At 40.6% G+C, this 20,852-nt stretch overlaps 1 long non-coding RNA gene across 1 annotated transcript; it reads left to right on the forward strand.

Annotated features, from left to right (window-relative positions):
* Positions 1-87: 87 nt before the first annotated feature.
* On the forward strand, positions 88-20,230 carry LOC143691962 (uncharacterized). The gene is made up of 3 exons (XR_013179782.1): positions 88-500; positions 2,122-2,315; positions 18,412-20,230. It is a non-coding gene; the product is annotated as an uncharacterized LOC143691962 (long non-coding RNA).
* Positions 20,231-20,852: the final 622 nt, after the last annotated feature.

Genomic DNA, 20,852 nt, shown 5'->3' on the forward strand with positions numbered 1-20,852 from the left:
GTGGGGGGGGCGAGGGGGGCGGATTTGCTGCTGCAAAGTCTCCCGCAGCCCAATCGCTCCCGCCGCCCGGCGCTGACATCAGCTCCGCCAGCCCTCGCCCCCAAACTCCGCTCCCCCGGGGCTGCCGGCTGTGCCCGGCTCCTGGGAGAGAGCGAGGGAGAATGGCCCCGTGGGGAATAAAAACATCCTGCCGCCTCGTCTTGGAGAAGCCGGAGGGGCAGCTCGCAAGAAGGGAGGCTGCAGGGAGGATTTCAAGCCTTTTTTTTTTTTTTTTTTTGTCTGCTTTAGACCATGTGGACACTGAACACTCCGCTTCTACATACACAGAAATGCCTCTGCTGTCCTCCCCAACCACGCAGTTATTAACTAGTTCACTAATTGCGATGCTTATTATTCCCAGTGAAAGAATATGAGTTACTGTTGAAGGATCCCTGTGTCAACAAACCTTATGCAAGAGGATAAGTGTAGCGATTCCCCTTGAATCTCCAGTTATTTTTAAGGTACGTGCTCTGCTACATTCACGATCAAGGGCAAAAGCTCTGTGAAAAGAGGAGTGTGTTGTCGCTCAGACTCACACATTAACACTCTGCAGTGCCTCATTTCGGCAACTGTGCAATTAAAGTGTCGGGAGCAGAGGGGCTTTTACAGAGAGGAAAGATGACAACAGCAATCCTCTGAAAAGCTTGACTACAAAGCATTACATGTTCGTTACAAAAAGCCAGGGTACACAACAGATAAGATACTGCTTTAAGTTACGAGAGACCTACTGCTTCTATGCTCTATTGTCCTTACATATTATCTCGTTTAAAAACACGTATCTGGAAACCTTAGGTGGTGACTGGAAAATGGAAGAATATCAAGAAAAATTATGTTAAATAATGAATGTCATCATTAGTGCCTACTGCATTTGCAGTTGGCTGAAGGAGCACAGCAAACCCTTGTTTATCAGAACTCCTTTAAATCTAAAACTTCCTCTTGTTGGAATGTAGGTTACCTGGCTCCTGCTGCTAACCACTTCCACTGCAACCCTCCCAGCTATTAGAAACCCTCTGTGTTTGGCTGGTATATAGGCCTCTCTCTGTAATTTTTGGATAAGGCAGAGCTACACGTTACAGATTTTCAAATAAAATAAACAAAACCACTTCCATAAAAGTCCCTAAAGGTGCTCACTTAAACCTGGATATGGATAACTCAGGTGTGCCAAGGTGATGTCACCCATTGGACCCTCTGTGCTCCACGAAGCAGGTCACATATGGTAAGAAGGCCCTATGTGCCCTCACTTTCAGCTGTGTGGCTCAGGGGGAACTGCCCTCCCATCTCAAATGCTAAAGAAAGAGAGCCTGAAAATCCAGACCTGCATTGCTTGAATGTCAGATATAGTTCAGGAAGCTCTGCATGAAAGTAGGTTCTTACTTGCCTAGTTTTTACAGGTTACTGGCAGAGTTTTTTACAATATACACATCACCCAAACTGCTACATAGCTTAAGTAAACATCTCTTTAAAGTGCTTCTGTCTGTTTCAGGGATAAAAACTTGTCTGCAGGGAAACAGAGAGGCAATCAGTGTTTTTTTATTTTCAGTTTCAGCCTTTAACCTTCCTCCCCTTTTCCTTCTGATTTCTGTTGTTCTGACCACAGCTGACTCTCATCTATTAGTGTGGCAAGAGCTTGTAGTTGTATGTGAAATAGTGACTGCTGCAGCAAAACACAACTTCATGTTCAACTGTACATCAAAGTTCTGACCAGTCTGGTATTTAAGTCACTTAGTTTAGAAGCCAGGTTTAGAAAAGTGTCTTCTGTATTTCACTACCAATCTGTGTTCTCTCCATCATGGATCTAAAAAGGAAGCCAGATCCAATTAAAAGGAAAATGAGCATCCTGGGACATTAATTCATTTTTAGGAGTGGCTTCAGGCTCAGCTCATTAGATTTTCTGAAGGCTTTATTTCTGATAATATTTTGTTAGCATACTCTCAAAATTACTGGAATCTAACATGTTAAGAAGACAGACTGGCATTGCCAGTCCCTAGAGAAGTCATGCTACCAAGGCAAGGTGAAAAGCCACCAATTCTCAGAAACTGTTACTCAGTGCTAGCAGATTCACAAACTGCTTTTCATTTCTAGGCACAGTTCTAAGAAAGTATCAGCAAGGCAACATTAGCAATGACAGATCTGTACTGGTGGTATAGCTCCCTCCTAGGCTGCTTTCAGGACTGGACAAGGCATGAAGACAGCTGAAGTCATGCTGGTGAAAGGTTTCCCTTTGGCCTCAAGAAAGTGTGAAAGGCAGTAATTTTTTTATACTGTCCAGCCACAAGGTCAGTAAAATTCCTTAAATGTGCTGTGCTTATTCCTCTTGTTCCCCACAATGGAAGGAGTTGGCTTTTCCACCCAGCGAAGTGCCTGGTTTCAAAAGCCTTTTTAAACTTGAATGCAAGATTACCAATCCCACTTGACTGGGTCTGTGTCTCTGCTCAGAAAAACATGTACATGTTTCAAGCACTTTGGTAAAGTGACATAAACTCAAACTAGGAAATACAAAACCTGTATCAATGAGGTGGGAAAAAGCTAAATTATAAAATAACACCATTTCTCTCAGTTCTCTCAGTTAACCAATGCACTTGACAGTTTTATCATGCCACAGAAGTTATGGCTGTTCCTCAGTGCCCTGGTGATTGATTGTTAGTGGTGTTCCATGCTCCTTTTTGTTGAGTAAAGCATCTCAGGATTTTTTCATCTCCATGGGCCAACAACCTGTGGAGGTTACAATGATTACCTTCAAAATGAAGTAATTCAGACTGTTCTTTGTTATCTTCAAACTGAAGTAATTCAGATTGTTTTAAAGGCATAATTTCACACACCTTGACTTACAGCCTGTGAAGAAATGCACATCATAACAATGCACAGTCACCCATCCAGGCCTAGGTGAGTCAGCCAGGTAGGAGAGTTTAAGGAGCATGTCCTGATGTAAATGCCTCTTCCCTGTGCTGTCTGGGAGCTGTGACTCCTCTCATGAACCCATTGATCCCAGCCAGCACGTCAAAAACCCCTGTCCTGTTCTTGTGAGATAGACAGGTCCCTCTCAGTGCTTGAGGTACCCAAGCAAGAAGTCCAAGCTTTGCAGGATTTGTGACAATTCACTTCACTCAGGTTCTCTCAAAAGAGTAGAGCTGAAGGGCAGTCCAAATAGTTTATTAACTGGGAGACTGATAGTGACCATGAGAGTATGACAGGGAAAGAGTGTGTGAAACTGGATGGCAGGTTGCTCACCTTAATTATGCATTACCATTTAAATTTCCATGCCTAAGCAATATAGTGTAGAGTTAGTAATCATCAGAAAAGGAAAAAAATTAAAATGGATGAAGGGGAAAAGCAGTCCATCCTCATTTCAGCTAAGGACTTCAAATGAGCAACTTTAGGGAAAAAATATTTGAGAAAGTTCTACAAATCTGAATACTGTGTCCATGTGTATTATGAGTGGCCAGTACTTTTTCTGTACAAACAAATTTAGATGAAGTAGAATAACTATGAGATCAACTTTTTTCATTATCCCTCTGTTTTTTAAAATTTAGAGTAGCTTGATTTTCAGTGACATAATACAAAAATTGCAGGTGAAACAATTTAAATACTATATTGAACATACAAAAATGCAAATATGTAAAATGATGCTGAGCATCTAAGGTGTCTCAGGGAATGCCCTGCACAAGTGTTGCAGCATTTGCAGGGGGAGCTTCTCTCAGAGCAAAATGGTCCTGCTGAACAGCACAGCAAGTGGGAGGGGCATGCTCCAGACTCTGCACTTCCCAGAATATGCACAAACCCTTGAAGAAGAGGCCATCTGGTTGCCTTATTCCACAGTTTGCAGCTGCACTGTCCCTTTCCTAAGGAGCTATGTACACTGCAAGCAGCAGGCCATGGTAGAAATGTTTGCAATTTACTGCTTGGGAGCAGACACGCCCTGTAGGCTCCTGAGAGGGGACAGGGATGCAGTAGCCACCATCTATTTTTTTCCCTCCTCTCCATCTCGTTTTTGTTTGATTTTGCTTCCTCCTGCCTGTGTAGGTAGAGGAAAAAAAAAAGCCCTTAGAATTTGGAAGATAAAAGATGCTCAAGGGCGTTAAAGCAGGACATGAATGCAATCGTGTGGCTGTGCAGGTGAGACTCCAGAGCCTTCTGCTGCAAAATGCCTGCACTAATCCACTCTTGCCCTACTTACAAGGAGCTGTCAGTGTGGTTATTTGCAGCAAAAAACCACTTTAGCTTTGGGGCCAAACATCACAGGGTGGTGATGAAGCAATGAGGGTAGGGATCCATATTCAGTGTATCAAGTTTGTCAGAAAAATACCTCACTGCAGACAGGTCCTCCTGTCTGCTTTGCATATTCTTGCACATGAAATATCCCAGGCTGGGTAGCACTGTGGTATTGCATAGCTGGAGGTTAAGGCAGTGCTAAAGGGATTTGCACCCTCACTAAACTGCAACAGAACTGAAGGGATCTGGGATTCTGTGTTTTCTGCTGTGGGAAAGCCACAGCAGCCAAGTTTCATCTCCCACAGGAGAAGCTTCCCCTATCCCCCTCATTTCTCCAAACCCCATCTCTAGTCTGATGGGGCTTTAGTGCAACATGCCAACAATAGGTGGCATTCAACTCCCTGACGAGCATGAGCTAAACATCTCAAAGCTGCTTAGAAAATAGTCTCTTTAATGGGGAAAATACCTTGGTGCCAAAGACTGTAAAATGTTGTAATTAGTTAGCCTGTATATGCCACACAAACCAGCAGCAGTCACTGGAGATAAAGCAAAACTTTGTGAAAGATGCTTCTATGGGCATACTAGAACATAATTCAGCAGCTCTGACTCTTCAGGGGAGTAGAGGTACAGCTCATCACCAGAAACAGTTTTGGTTTTAATAGTGTTTCCTGTGTTTGTAACAAACTGAACCAAAATGTGGAATGAAAATGTCCCAAAAGCAGAGATGTCTGAAACCTCATTCTGTCATCAGATGTTTTAATCCCAGTCCAGACTGGTCATAGACAGTTTGTTCATATGAGACTAACTTGTTCACAGGCCTTCTGTGAGGCCCCCATTGTACAGTTTGCTTTCTGTGCCCAGTATCCCAATCCACTTTCTTCAACCACTTGGAAATGCATCAAGTTGTAACAGATTATTGTTAATTTTTTATTACCAGTAATTTATTATTATTAATTTATTATAATTCTTATTACTGTTATTCTTTTGCAGTAGTAATTCTCTGATATTGAACTACTGAAAACACATTTTTGTCTTCTACATCCTTTGAATAAAACCTTTAAGACAAAGGCTGCTGGGGGAAAGCCCCCCATGCTGCAGTGGGGCTGTGCAGAACACCCTGGGACAGAGCAGAGGGACACCTCATGAGCCCTTGGTGGGGCAGGGGTGCAGTGTCACTGGTGGGTCCCAGCCCACCCAATGCCTTGGCTGCAAGGAATTCCCAAGAGGTTGAACCACAGCATCACCCTCATCATGCAGTTGCCTCAGGCTGGGAAATCGGGCACCTGAGAAGAGAATTGCCCAAAAAGTTCATTTCTCTGTGCTGACAGCTTTTTCATCAGTAAAATACAGATGCAAATACTTATGTCAGGGGATTAAGGAAAGCTGAAATGACCGTGGGCTGCTTGCACACAATATAAGTTTCACCCTAATCTTTTCAGTTTGGAAAAGTTCCAAAAATTAAATTATGAATAAATTCTCCCCATAGCAGCCATGTGGATCACAAAGACTTGCAGAATTTTTGATGAAAGGCTACCATCTTCTAAAAGGAATGCTGCAAGCCTATGTCATGAGAAACCTTAACCAACTTCTCTGGGACTCTAAAAATGTTTTATAGAGTAATCTTGTGGTAGCTGCCTTGTAGAGAATTAAGGCAGTACTGAAAAATGCTACAACATAGTTATTGCTATTATTTCAGTAATGTAGTGTGCTACAGTTTAAAGAAGTTATTATGGAAGTATAATTTGACTAAAGTTTACATTTGCAGGCTGACATATGTTTAGTGTTACAGCCTTTTCCTGGAGACCTCCAGCAGCAGTCACTGACCTTGTTACAGAGAGTGGCTGAGGATAAGGTGTAATAATAGTCAATAAAGGAAAAGTCTATTGAATTGCATTTACCTCTGGCTAACAGGTTAATCCCCTATCAGATTCATCAAGTTTCTGTGATATCCAATCACTTTTCAAAGGAGTTTCACTGCAATTTTCTGTCAACTTATTTTTAAACATACTTTTCAAAAGTCATTGAGATTTATGTGATATATAATTACTGTAAGGCTGAACACGACAGTTCAGAATGTAAATGCAGAAAAGTGTGTGGAAATACAAGAAGGCTGCTGTAGAGGCATCTGTTTTCCAACAGCTGGCCAGCAGTAGCAACAGACAGCTACAAATTTCTGATATTTGTAAGGCCCTACAGCCCCTGCTGAGCACCCTACAACAGACAGCAGAGTAAGGTCATTGAGAAAATAAAGAAAATATTATTTTGGAAAGAACTAAGTTATAAACTCTATGGAGAAGTTAATAAAATATTATTTATCCTTGGATAACCTTCTCGTAAACATCTGATACAATGGTTTTCCTGGGGAAGGTTGTTTGCTGAGTGCAGTTTGGCCATTTAGGAATCACAGAGGATACATACTGCAGGTAGAGAAAAGCAAATAACATGAAAGCTGCTTCGTATTTCTTAAAAAACTTTTTTACATTTTATTTCCTATATGATAACAAATTAATGTAGAGTGGTTTAAATCTAGCTTTAAGTTCTGACTCTGGTTTCTCCTGATGGTTGCACCCAGCAGCTTGGTCCTTTTTCATCCTGCAGATGGTTCTAAACCATAATGTGTAACTGGTAAATGCAGATGGACATCCCTTGGTGACTGCCCATGTAGACTTTCCTACTCTACCAGACTATCTTATGGAATAAGTACAGGGTCTGGATGCTGTTGGTCTGATGCCAGGCCTTAACTCACACAGAAAGGAGGTTTGGCCTAAGTACTTAAGTTGGTCAAGATGACAGGAAGCCATATTGCTCCCCAGAAGTTTTGTTTTCATTGGTTGTCAGTGAGCTATTGAGGTAAATACTGTCTTTGTCTTGTGTCTGGATGCAGCTCCTACAAATATAGATCCCCAACTCTTGCTTGGGATGTCTAGGTGATATTATAATGTAGATAAGGAAATCTCATGGAGCTATGATTGCCATCACAGATCTAAATAAATACCCACCAGCACCACTGAAGAAACAATAGCAGTTACTGAATTAAAAAATAAACTCCTTCAATTATCATGAGAGAGGGAAAGGTAGAATGCAATGCAGTCAATACTATTACAAGTTTATCCTCTACCTCCCACATCAATTTCCCCTTAATTTTTTTTCTCCTGAGCTACAACTGATTTTCCTTCCTTGTCCTCAGATAGGCATCAGGAAAGTAGCAGTGCTGAAGCCTCTATCTGCAGAAAGGAGAGATACCTAGAGGTGCTTGCATGTAGGTCCTCTACAGCAACTGAGTTCCTGGAGGACAATGGTGTCCACAGCTCAGGAAAACTTGTGCAGCAACAAAGACAGGTGACAGATCCAAAATATGCATCAGGAGAAGCAGGGGTATGAAGAAACATAGAGAGAACAGTAATTAACCTCTGTATCTTCCTTACCCTAGAAGTCCCAAAGAGCCACCTGATATCTCTGGATGATTCATATGACCAAAAGTTTTGAGCCTATCATACAGATGCAAGTCAAAGACATTATTTTAAGATCTTGGGTAAACCTGTTAAAGCCCAATGTGTCCATCTCAGTGGTGAATCCTGAGCCCTTCCTTTAGATAAGAAATAGATAAAGTCATTGTACATAATAACAATTTCCTTCAGAGTGACTTGGTGGCTCTGCACTTACCATGTTAATTAGTAGTAGCTATAGAGCCCTTCAGATTTGTCTCTGTCCCTTGTCCAAATCCTTCTTCCCTTAGTTTTGCTCACTAAATCTACATTCAGGCATTAATTTCTGTGTATCATAGCAGTGAAAATCAGTTTTTCAGGATGACAATGACAGGCAGCCACTGAAGCACAGGTGCTGTATCAAATAAAACCTTAGCCAAACTGACAAGAATTATTTTAAAATAATGAACTTCTCTTTACTGCTGGACAGTTTTGGAATAAAATTTGCAGATGTGAACTCTGCCATGCTTAGTGGTAGGGAAAGATTCAGTGGGAATACAGTTTTAAATCTGTCATTTAACCATAAGACTGGAGACCTAAGCCTGGATTGTTCCCACTTATTCTTTACATTTGAGTCAGTTGAAGACCTAAGTGAAGAGTCTTGTCACCCTGCACTTCTTGGCACACAGCTTGAGATAGACAGGCCTTCAGACATTGGCATCAACTTTATTTTGGAAACTGCTTTCTTATTTAAACACAAGCAAATTGGATAGCTTCACTGAGTGAAGCTATGGCAACGTGGGATTTTTCAGTGTTTCTCTGAATCTAAAACTAGCCAAAATTGGGAAAAGTAGACCTTCCCTTAAAAAGAGGTAAAATTTTATGGCTGTGACTTTTTTCTCCCTAGATTTTTTTAGTGGGACAAAGGAGAGTAGGATTGAAATGACACCAATATAAAGTACAAAGTATTCTCCTGAATCCTAGGGCTTAAAATATACATTTCCATTTATAGAATCAGTTTAATAAACATCCTTTTCAAATGCTCAATTCCCATTATATCTTATCAAAGGGGAAACAGTTAAAGAAAATTATACATCAGTGCTTGACTGTTTCTTTTTTTTTTTTCCAGAAAGAAGTATTAGGATCATATGTAAGATGCCTTATTTAGAATCTGAAAATTTATTTTATGTTTTTCTGTTGACAACCAGAAGCACTGGATAGGAAAAAAATAGCAGAACAAAGAGCTCCCTAGAGATATTTCACGTTTGCTGACTTACTACATCATCATATATGACATCGAATTATTAGTTCAGCAAATACTGAAATAGCACAAGAAAGCTTTCTTGCTCTTTTATCTTCACCATTGTTCTTGGATTTAAACAAGTCACATAAAAAGTTCTGGGAAAAAACTAAAAATATTGAAAAATCATAATTTAGAGTGGTGTTTGTTGTACAGGATGCCTCCTTAATCATACTGAGGTAGAAAGCTGGGGGTGTAGTTTCCTTGAGCTCAGAGGACAATTTGGATAGAAAACATGGCCCATCAGGTCTTTAGGAAGTTTTGCAGGATTCTTCCTTTTTCTCTCTTTATCTGTGGAAGTGACTCTGCCCATGCAGAAAGGTGGAAATGGTGCCCTGGTTTGTATCAGACTGAACTCTGCTGTTGTCAGAGAAGCCCACACACACTACAGCACATTTTCCAATCATGCCACAAGTTAGCTATTTTCAGATTCCTTTTAAAAATACAAATATCAGTGACTATCAAAATTCAGGCCACCATGTACAGCATGGTCTGTGTGGGGTCTCAAAGCAGAGGTGAGCAGCTTGTCCTGCCTCTGCCACCTGCACTTTGTGGTCCTGCTGACACAGGGATGACCTCTCCTCACCAACCCCTGCCTGTGTGGGCTTGTTTGATTCCTGTGGCCTTGACCTCAGCTGTAAATTTTTAAAGTGACACAGTGTTCTTTCCTGCAGGAATGGTGAAAGGTAAATGTCTGGGTGTGTTATGATTCTCATGACCTTCTGACTGGGAATAGAAGTACAGTACTTCACCAAAAAATCCAACCATGACAACAACTCCAGACTCAGCTGTGTGTAGGAAGCTGTAGTTTAATATCATCTATTTTGATGCAATAATAAATAAAATTATAATGCTTTGCATTACCATAGATACTGAAAATTTCTGAACTGAGAGTTGTTATTTATTAATGTTGAAAGTTTGAAATCATTAACCCCAAGCTGAGGCATGATTGCCTTTTTTCAGAACTAATTCTCAAAAATTGCTGTGATAATTCTTGTTCTTTAGAAATGGAAACTTGCTTTTTCTCACCCAGAAAACAAAGAAAAAATTCTCATTTACAAATATTTTAGTAGGATCAGATTGTTTTCCTGCAAGCTATGACTTTCATATGCACTGGTGTAGTTTCTTTAAAATGCTGTGTGTGACAGCAAGAGAAAAGAAGAAGACAAAAATGAAGCAAATGGATCAGTACATTAAACAGTGTCATAAACTGAAAGGAAAGGATAGAGAATGATCAGGAATATATATGTTACAATTTAAAATAAGAAAAATTAGGATGGATTTATTTTAAATTCATGGTACAATTTACTGTGCTCATCTCAGACCCTCCCTTCCCTTTCTTTTCTTCCCATACCCATTGAAAGATTTAAACACCTTACTTGTAAGTAATAAGCATTGATTCAGCATCCCTCATGAAATGATGCATGATTTTACTCCATCACAGATAATTTCAGAAACATTTTGCTGCCTGCTTTTATCTGCACTCTACTTGTGGAGAGGATTTGAAAAGGTTTGCGTAGTTGCCTGCTCTGCAGTAATGTGAGGATTTTGTTATCCCGCTGAGCTACCACCATTCAGGTAGCTTGGACTCCTTCCTTCTGCAGCCAAAATCTCACAAAACCTCTCCCTGAAACACAAAGGTGCAGAAGAGAAAGGGCAAATGATTCACCAAACCTTTTAGGAGACTATTTATATTCCTCCTGGAACACAATTAGTGCTTTTCTTAGCCCCATCTGATCACCTTGTTGTCTTCTGCTTGTGCAACCACTTAAACAGTTTTAGACAGAAATCTTCAGCTACTTCTGATATCAGATCCAGTCCTGCCTCCAGCCAAAGACATCAGACCTCTCCTACTGACTTAAAGACAAATGGGATTAAGTATTGTATCTCATTAGTCCCAGCTAAATACTGACATCTCAGTCGGGTTTGCACATCTACAGACCCGGTCAGAGCACAGCATCCCAATTTCAGGTCAAGTTCACAACTCCCCAGCTGTGGGATGCTCTGTTCCTTGCATATGCCGGCTGTGATTGCTGGCATACCAGCTTGCATCTGCAGGAGACACCCTCAGACTCACAGACACACTTGCACCCTCTGATAGTCTCATTCAGTATGACAGGGAAATAAAAAATCCTAGTGCAGTACAGACAACACTGGCATTCATCTAATACAATTTTCCTTTCTTGTTCCCTGTATCTCAGTCTTTCCTCAAGTCTCTGTGCTAAAACGCCTGCCCAATAATTGTGGAAATTAATGCCAAATAGTTGGCAGAGGGATTTGGGTGCCCAGTTCCTTGTGGCTATGCATGAGGCAATGACTGGAACCCAAGCATGGAGCCTGTTGCAGAGCCAGCACAGTCTCTCTCGGATGCTCATGCATCGGGCTCCCATGGGGGTGTCCAGATCCTTCCTGGGGCAGGATCCTGATCCTTCCTGCCAGACCCTGTGGGCTGCTGCCCCCTCGAAAGGGACATCATTCCCTGGCAGAGTCCCTGCCAGGGGTATCAGTGCCTCTGAGAAGCACCAATGCCTGTCAGGGCATCGGTGCCTCTCAGGAGCATCGCTGCCAGCAGGAATGCCAGTCACCGCAAGGGTGTCACACATTCCAAGTCATTCCAAGGGTGGTGCACTTCAGCAGTGGTGCCAGCCTTGACAGGAGCAGCGTGCTCTACAGGGGACACCGATCCCTACGGGTGGGATCAGCCCGTTTGAGGTGCCGGTCCCCAGATGAGGTCTCAGTCCCTGGCAGGGATATCGGTCCCAGGCAGGGATGCCTGTCCCTGTAGTGTCAGTCCCAGGCAGGGATGTCGGTCCCAGGCAGGGATGCCGGTCCCTGTAGTGTCAGTCCCAGGCAGGGATGTCAGTCCCAGGCAGGGATGCCGGTCCCCGGCACGGTGTCGGTGTGGCTGAGGACAATCCCGAGTGATCCATGCAAATTGCAGCCCCGCTGCAATCAATAGATGTGACAAGCAGCCGGCAGCCGGGGACATAATGAAGGTGTGAGTGTGTAAGCGGCGAACAGATAACAATGCTGTAGGAAATTATAGGGCAGCGCTGTATTGAATAAGTGCAGTGCGAAATGAGCTGCGGCTCGCAGGTCATGCTTCCCCGCTGCTGGAGTGTCTCCTGCTCTTGTCCTTTGTAATTGTAAGTGGCAGCAGTGGCGGCTGAATGCGAGGAGGGCACGTATCCAGCCCTCATTTGTTCTGCATTACAATGCAGCCCTCGCCGCCAGCAGCTGATCCCCAGTGTCAGTGCCCACCTCCCAAGTGGACCAAGAAAACAGTGAAAACTCAATTTACTTGAGAATGAGGAAGGCTGTCGTTAAAACAAGGCTGTCCTTGGAGCCACGCGGAAGAGCGGAGAGTGTCCTGTAGGAAATAGGGTGAAACTTCTCTCTTTTCTTTAAAAAAAGTGTGTTGCTTTTGCCTCAAAGAAACACAGAGGCAAAAAGCCTTTTCTTTCTGGAAACAAAAAAATCGTACATAGAAAGTAGAAAATCCTCTAATTTTCTTATTTTCATGTTAAAAAATACTTATAATATAATATATGAAATATTTTTTTTTACCTTGCAAGAAAGCTTTTGACCACATAGAGTCTTAATACGGACAATTCTCCAGATGCTACTATTCCTCTTACCTGCTTGTTAATATTCAAGGGGAGAAGAATGTCTAAAAAGTGTTCATTGATTTTTAATTTCATTTCCAAGTCCAATATGAAGTCCTTCTCTGCATTTTGTTCTGACATTTGGATCAAATCAGCAGTTGTTTTCTGAAACCTCAGGTCTTCAAGACTCTTGGCTCAGAATCCCATTTAAAGGTTTACAGATTAAGTTTAACATTTGAACCTAATCAAAGACAAGGAGGTAACTCAAAGTGCTCTGCACAGTTCACTGATATTTCACCATCACTGATCGATACTTTCAGCTATTTATGAACACTCCATACATCCCTTCCCCCTCTTCATAATACCAGGCAATTTTATTTATGTTTTTCTTCACCTTAGCCCTGAAATGTACATTTTTATGGTTGAAGAAAAAGCTATACTTAACACAACAGTTGCTCAATGTATTTATTAATACACTGCAAATGTAGATCAGTATTTATTCTGTAACCTTGTCTTTAATCACTCAGTATGGATGCTTGCTTACATTGTTATATAGAATCAGTTTGGTTCTTGTAAATGAACCTACCTACAAATGAAAATAATTCAAGGCAAAAAAATTCAAGCTCTTGTTTTGTTTTTTTTTTTTTCCCCAATAGAGTGAACCAACCCTGTCTTTTTTTCTTCTGGTTTATTTAGGCTAGACGGCCTCCAGGTGAATCAGGGTGGGTGTATTTCCCAAACTCTGTGGAGTCCACAGTGGGGTTTGCATCCTCAAATAGTGAGCAAAATACCACCAAAATCTCAGTTTTGACAGGTGACCACAATTCCTGACACAGGAAGGTGTTGCAGGATTTAAGCTTGCAAGGTATGGTGGATTTAGTGTCTGTGGAATCTTTTATTTTTCCCTTGTTTCCCTTGATTATGTAGGAGAAATCTTGCAGGACACAAATGGATTGCCCATCTTCTGCAAAGGCAGCACTGAAAAAGACACACAGCAGCCTCTGACACCCCAGCACTGGGTGGGAAAGAGAGAAATTTTGGGAGCTCAGACTGGCAGCACTCTTCACACAAAGGGGCACATGGGACATGACCTCCCCTGGGAACAAAATCCAGGGCCTGCCATAGTTAATCCTGGGCTTTATTATCTCTCCTTCACATCACTGTGCTTCCTGGTTAGCCCTGCACTGCTGCTGCTCTGCAGAAGTGTGTAAAGAGAGATGCTATCTTCTGCTATCTGCCCAAGCCAGAAACAGGCAATACCAGAAAAGCCTGTCTTGTCCAATTTCCAGTTCAGCTTTGCAGACTCAAGAAGTGCAGATAGTTTGGACATACTTTAGATAAGGACCTGAATATCTGGGGTTTTCCTGAGCATTGAATGCCATGCTTCATACAGTTTACTAAATTGTGTCACTAAATTTTTACCTTTCCTGGTAATAGACTTTTTTTTTGCTTCCACCTACCTTCCAGCAGTAGTGCTGCTAAATGGACAAATATATATGTACAACCATCAGAGTACACTCTCTAGTAGTAATAGTAATAAAATGTGCATATTTGCTCAGTGCACTTGGGTTCTTGAGAAGCAAATGTGTGAAGCCAAGAGCAAGCTGCTTGCCCCATGCCTGCAGTGAGAGTTCACTTTTAAATGTATGATGAAAAAACAGACCTTGCCTTCCTGTCTTTGTAGAAAAATCCTGTGTATGTGTGTAGTACAAATGCACTTAGATGCAAAGATGAAAGTGGGTATTTTGCTTCTTTCACACACAGCCACAAAGGGAACCCTGTACCTTTGCAGAGCTGTAATTGCCAGGTGCCTCTTTTAGAGGCAGGATAGATAGCTGGTTTGGCATTGGGATAATCTTTTGGAAATGTAGGAAGGAGTAAAAAAGGACTGATTACAGATTGCTTTGCTCCATAAACCTCTCTCCCACACAGTCTGAAAATAAATGTTCACGCTCATTGTTATGTCTTTCCACACAACATATTTAACCAAAGGTCAAGAGGTAGGCATTTTTTTTTTCTCCAGGGACAATGAGTGGACAATCTCTTAATTAGATGTTTTAGCTGTCCCAGCTTTAAAACCAAGCACATCACTGACAGCACACTGAAGGCATGGGAGGTTTGTTGCAAGGTAGAGTTAGGTGAGCTCAACTTTGGGCAAGGTAGGAAATGAAGGGCGCAGACATCTGAACTCCAGCAAGCATTTTTCAGTAAGTATTGCAAAGACTTTTTGTCTCCATCACATGTTGCAGTTAGATGATTATCTCCTTTGTTATCTTGCTGTAGAACCACTTCTGTATCAGTAGACAGAGCCTCAGTCACTGCTGGGTTTTACAGAAAACAAAGATGAAGGAAGCAGAGGCAAAGACAGGGATCAGAATGGGGATGAGGACAAGCAGGGACAGGCATGGGGTGAGGTGGGAGAAGCAAACAGATCTGAAGTGATGCCTGCCACACAGGCTCAGCGCAGTTAGTGCTTGACTCCACTAGCATGTGCAATGTCACCAGTATGGCAACATAGTTTCTGTGTGAATACGCATAAGACAAATGCTTCTCAAAAGATGAAAGTGCTTGTTTTCCACCTTGTTTCCCTTGTTCTCACATTTGCTGCCCTGAAGAAGTGCATGCCTTTACTGTGTAACAGTGAACTCTTGGGACCAGCAGCATCCCAGCACAGAGAAAATTCTCAAATGCACTGCAGGAAAATCTTGCAAAGGCTGGGATTCCTGTAATTTAGGCACATTTTGGTTTTATATTTTTCATGGAGATCACAGTAGATGCTGAAGTGTCAAATTATGGTCTTGTGAAATAGCTGTTTTCTAACAGACGACTTTTTGATCGAAAAATGATGCTTTTCTTGCCCCAGTCTTTATCAACCTCAGCTGACAGCATATTCAAAATAGTGTATTCAGCATTAAGCAACAGAAGTGGGAAGAAAAGATTTGTGTGGTTGATGTTTTGTATGGGTAAAGACTAGGGAGTACACTTAAAGTAATCTCAAGGAGAATTTGTTTGTTGCTGTTTATTTCAACATTAGACAGTTTTATGTGCACAGTCTAGAACTATACCAAAAGGAATAATGTTATTAAATTGAATTATGAGAAATATTTCCTTTCTTTTCATATGCCAGTTCTTCTTTCTGGTCTGGAAGTCTGATTTCCCCCTCAGATATGGAGTACTGCCTCATGCCATAAATGTCTCTTTCTCTTAAGCTTTTTCAATCAAAACACTCAGAGATGACAGACAAAAGACTCAGGGTCTAGGACCGAAGCAAAATTTTAACTAACAACTGCTTACAACGTGAGGAGCTTAGACATTGTAGCTGCTGACCTTGCCACCAGCTTCTCCATGGTGCCAAAGAGGAGCATCTACACACATTTTATTTCCATGTCAGATTATATCCTTGCTTTGTACAAATCACATGCTGACACAAAATGTCTATGAGTCAGTCTTTTCCTTCATGTATTACTCATGTAAGATCTGCAACAAAATCCTCTATTTTTTGCACACAGCAAAGCCTTCTTAGATTCATCACACTGCAAATTGGAAGGAAGAATGATGGCATTTCTCTTTAGAAGAATAAAAACTTTTGACATTTAAATAGTATATTTACCAAAGCACTTTGAGCTATACTGTCATCTATTTTCTGTCTATTAAAAAATGTTACAGTGTAAAAACTGTTTTTATCTCTGTCTCCACAAAAGCATGGCAAAAATTGATTCTATTTAACATTTTATCAACTGAACTAGAGAAGAGATATTACCTCTTTGAGCATCAGCCAAAGGTCTTGTAGCTAATGCTGACCTCTGTCAAATCTAGCACATTGTATAGGAAGGATTGACAATTATTGTTCTACTGTATTTTGCAAGACACCAAGGGTCAGAGCAATGGAATTGTTACATTGCAGCAGAACAATAATTCAAAGCTTGTTTGCCTGTGCTGGGGAAAGCTACTAAGGTCAAAAATCATCATCGTATTAGTGTAAAGACAAAATGCTAAGAAATTTGTAAATAGGTTTGCAATTTTTCCAATTGTTTTAACTGTTTGCAGGGATTTCCTTTGTGCTTGACAGGTATTCCAAATCAACCCACTGTCCCCCTATGACAGTATGATTATTCTTTTTAGAAAATGATAAATCAGCCTTTTAATCACAAATATTCAGATTGCATTGAAGCTTAATCTAGCCTGCTGGAAAGAAGAGCGGAAAATCCAAATAGAAAGGGAAATGCTTTGGAGCATGTATACAGCAATGAGATAATATTTACAAATTCATAGAAGGCACTTTGAATTAACTTGCTTAAGTTTTAAGGGTATGTAAAATAAAAAGTGTTCCAAGAACACTTGGTCTGTCTGTGAAAGCCTTGATTGCATCTCCCTGTGGTACACGGCATTTTTTTACACTGCTAATTTCTATTGACAGCATTCTGCTTAGTTGAAAGAGCATCAACTTTTATTTTTGGCATTGAAAGTACTGAGTCTGATGTCTTCTTATCTTTTATGAATGGATCTATGGTTCATTGCAAATAGACTATAAAAAGAAAAGTATAACTGAGTGCCTCTATATAATCAACAGAAATGACAAACCCATTCCCATTGATGTTGAAGCCAATAAGGGTTTAATGCAAAACTTTAATACGAACAAGATTAGATCAAATACTGAATATAGTTACAGTTCATATATATGAATTAATATGTATTCATCATACAGGGGAAAAATATGATGAATATCAATGAGCTTGTCTAGGTCATCTCTTTTGCCTACTGCAGGATCATTTTCTGGGGTTGTGTTTGCAGCATTTTGGCTCAATCAGCCTGTGTTTGTCAGCAACATCAGTCTGCTGCAAAACTAGCAAATACTGTATTGAACTATCTAAACAGGAGTACCATCTACTGGGCTCAGAAAGCAATCCTTCTGCCCTGCTTAGCACTGCTAAGTCCTCAGGTAGTGTGTGTGATTCTGTGCACTGCACATTTGGAAAACTGTGGACCAGGGGCAGAAAAAGACTATCTAATTGAAGAGAGATGTAGGGAATGCCTGAGAAAATGGATGGTTTTTATGAGGGAAGACATGGACTGGAGCTGTAGGATAGAATGGGAATAGCCTCAACAACTGCTACTGGATTGTAAAGTCAAGTGCTATTCAGGACAAGAATAGACATTGGTGAATGCATTAAGGATTATCAAGAATTTGGCTAACTGTCAGAAATTTAGTCAGACCATTTTATTGTTGTTTTCATGCTGTGGATGTTTATTCATCTGTAATGAACAGAACTCACAAGGCAAATTGAGAGTCAGGATCTAGTTCTGTTGCCACAGAATCCACTACAAATCATGACCCATTTTCACTAGGCACTGTCATTACCTTCTGAAAAAGAGCACCCAGTATGAATGGACTAATCTCTACATTAATGAATGAAATCAGACAGATATCTGGGCTGGCTATTGAGAGGAACAAATCAGCAGTGGATATTTTCTTTCTTTATAAAACAGGTGCTATGGCAGGCAGTCCCCTGCACATACTCCAAGGAAGGGAAGAATCTACTGCATGAGAAAGAAGCCAGCAGTGTTCAGCAACAGACCATATGAAGTAAAATAAATCATGATTTTAAGGATTTAAAAAGAGGAGGGATTAATGAAAGGGAAAAAAAAACCATCTAACCCAAACCCCAGTCTTAGAACAGGATGACTTTTCATGAAATTCCAAGACCTCCAAACGACTGCATCAGGACTCAGTGTACTTCTCATTATTTGATCCCTCTTCTTGTACAAACAGGAAAGTTGCAGAGAGATGACAAATATTACAGTTCAGTATAAAAGCATTGTTTTTTCCCTGCAGGTGACAGTATGGAAGGAAGGCAAGGCACAATCTGAGCATGTAGATTATGCCTCATTCTCGTTTCCTCTGGGCTGCATAAGTCAAATATTCCCTGGACCATGTATTGCTTATGTGTGGGAGTTATTCAACCTGCTGAGAGTGAATTTGAGTCTTCAAATCAGCCACTAGAAGGTATTTGTAGCTATACTGCTCCTGCCCAAGGAATATATGTGAAAACACTTCAATAAAATTATTTTATATTAAAATAAATCACAAAAATCTGTGTGCAGTACAAAAACATTATGGCAAAACTGTTCAAGAACAGAAAAATCTTTATCAAAGCTTAATTTTTCTTCTGAAGTAAACAAACCAATAAGCCAAGGTTGAGGAGGATTTGGGTAAGCCATCTCTATGCATATGTCTTGCAGGTGATCTCTTTCTGTGTAAATTATGGCACTCATAGTATTTCAAAGAGACATTGCTTTGGTCAGTTCTTAAAATCATCTCCTGCTATGTGAAGGAAAATATTTCCTCTAAGCTCCCTCTAATTGTCACTGGAGAAAAGAAGTTGCAGTGAGATTGACTGAGGAAGAAAGTCGAACTAACAGAAATAGTTTGTGTGATGAAAGCAATGCAATTGTTGCTGTGACAGAAATCAAACTCCCAAGTTTGAGTGAGCCTTGGGTGGGATTCACTCAACACCAAATCTGGCCCCGTGGTTGTTGCAATGTCCCAGAGTTTTGCTGGAGTGTGGATATGATCCTTCTTGTCATAAGGCTCAGAGAATCAGCAGAGGAGCAGGAACACCAGCCTTGACCCAGAATCCAGTGAAATGCCCTTCAAATCCTTGATTCTAAAGGTTCAGTTTGGATTTAATTCTAGTATGCACTTGGAGGAGGCAAGGCTTAAAGGATGGTCAGTGTCCAGAGCAGATGGGAGCTATCACCCTCTCTAGTGATGACCTAAATGGGACTATCTAATGTTACTACTTAAAACCCTCAAAATCATTGAGTTTGTCATTGAAATGACATAAAATTAAGCAAAATAAAGTCTAGAAGCCTGAAAAAAACCCCTTAATTATTGCTTTTAACTTTCTTTTTCATCAAAACAATTGATGAAAATGCCATACCTATGACTCTGGGCTTGTCCTGAATTAATTTACTTGGGGTATCTCTGATAATATGAAGAAAGCGTTTTCTAAATTTTTGCAGAAAACTATTTTCTCTTTCATGTGCAAGTTCAAAATCATGATTGCTTTGTGATATCAATACATTTTAATTAAGATTAATTTTATTTTCATCAGTCACATGCTAATAGAGATGGGGAGGATCATTCTTTCTTTTTTACAGCTTACCATTTAGAAAATATGAATGTTTGTTGATGAACTAATAGAATGTGTGATGAAATGGTTCTAGTGTTAAGCTGTTAAACATTGACCAACAAATTAATGTTATAAAATATGTACAAAGTACAGTGTGATTTGTGCTTATTGAACCATGTATGTCCTTGCCAGATAAGTTGTCAGTAAATATTTTATCAGATACATGTGTTTAAATTAATGCAATTAAAGTGAAAAGCAGTTCATCAAAGCATTGTTACATCTGAGTAGAAAACAAAACCAACAGTAATTACCATTGTTAGATATAGCATGCAGTATATGACATTACACCAAATAGAATCCAAATCAGAAAAAAAAAAATTGTGTGTGGGGGTTTCTTAGGCAAGTGAATAAAAACAAAAGCCTTATTAATTAAAGCTAGCCTGGCAAAATTCCTGCTACATACTGATTTCATATATTTTACTTTTTTCCATTTACTTCTCTCATCTTCTCTGTTTATAAGGTCTTTCGAGCAAAAAACTTTTATTTTGGGCCCATGAATGCAACTGATAAACTTCTAGTCAGTATCAATTACATTTTTCATTGTCAGACACCTAATATATGGGTTTAGCTGGTGATTCCCAGTATTTCTTACTTCCCATTAAATGTCAGGTGTACTCAACTCAAGAGTACAGATTTTCCTCCAATGCAGCATCCCAGTTAACAAGTCCTGCATGCTGTAGGTGTGTGCAGAAAATAAGTGCAGCAAAAAATGTCTGAGGTGAATGGCACATGTGAATTGGACTTCGTCCTTCACGCCTGTCGATACATTAAAAAGTTCAAAAAAACTTGGAAAAAAAGCCATGTTCTTCCACCAGCCTGGCACTCTGGAACAGCCAGGGTGAACTGTGATCCTCCATCCAAGCCAGCCACATCCTGAGCAGAAATTCTCTCGTTTTCCCACTACTCTCACATGGAGACAAGTGGGGCTTTCCATGGTCTGGGATGGATGGGCTTTTGGCCCAAACCACATCAATTCTTCTGGCTGCCTGCTTGTCCCAGGTGGGGAGGTCCCAGTTTCCAGAGGAGTTCAATGAAATATGAATCCAGGGAGAGATTTTAATTCGTGCTTTTAGATCCATGA

This window comes from Agelaius phoeniceus, chromosome 1 (assembly GCF_051311805.1).
Source record: "Agelaius phoeniceus isolate bAgePho1 chromosome 1, bAgePho1.hap1, whole genome shotgun sequence".
Taxonomy (NCBI): domain Eukaryota; kingdom Metazoa; phylum Chordata; class Aves; order Passeriformes; family Icteridae; genus Agelaius; species Agelaius phoeniceus.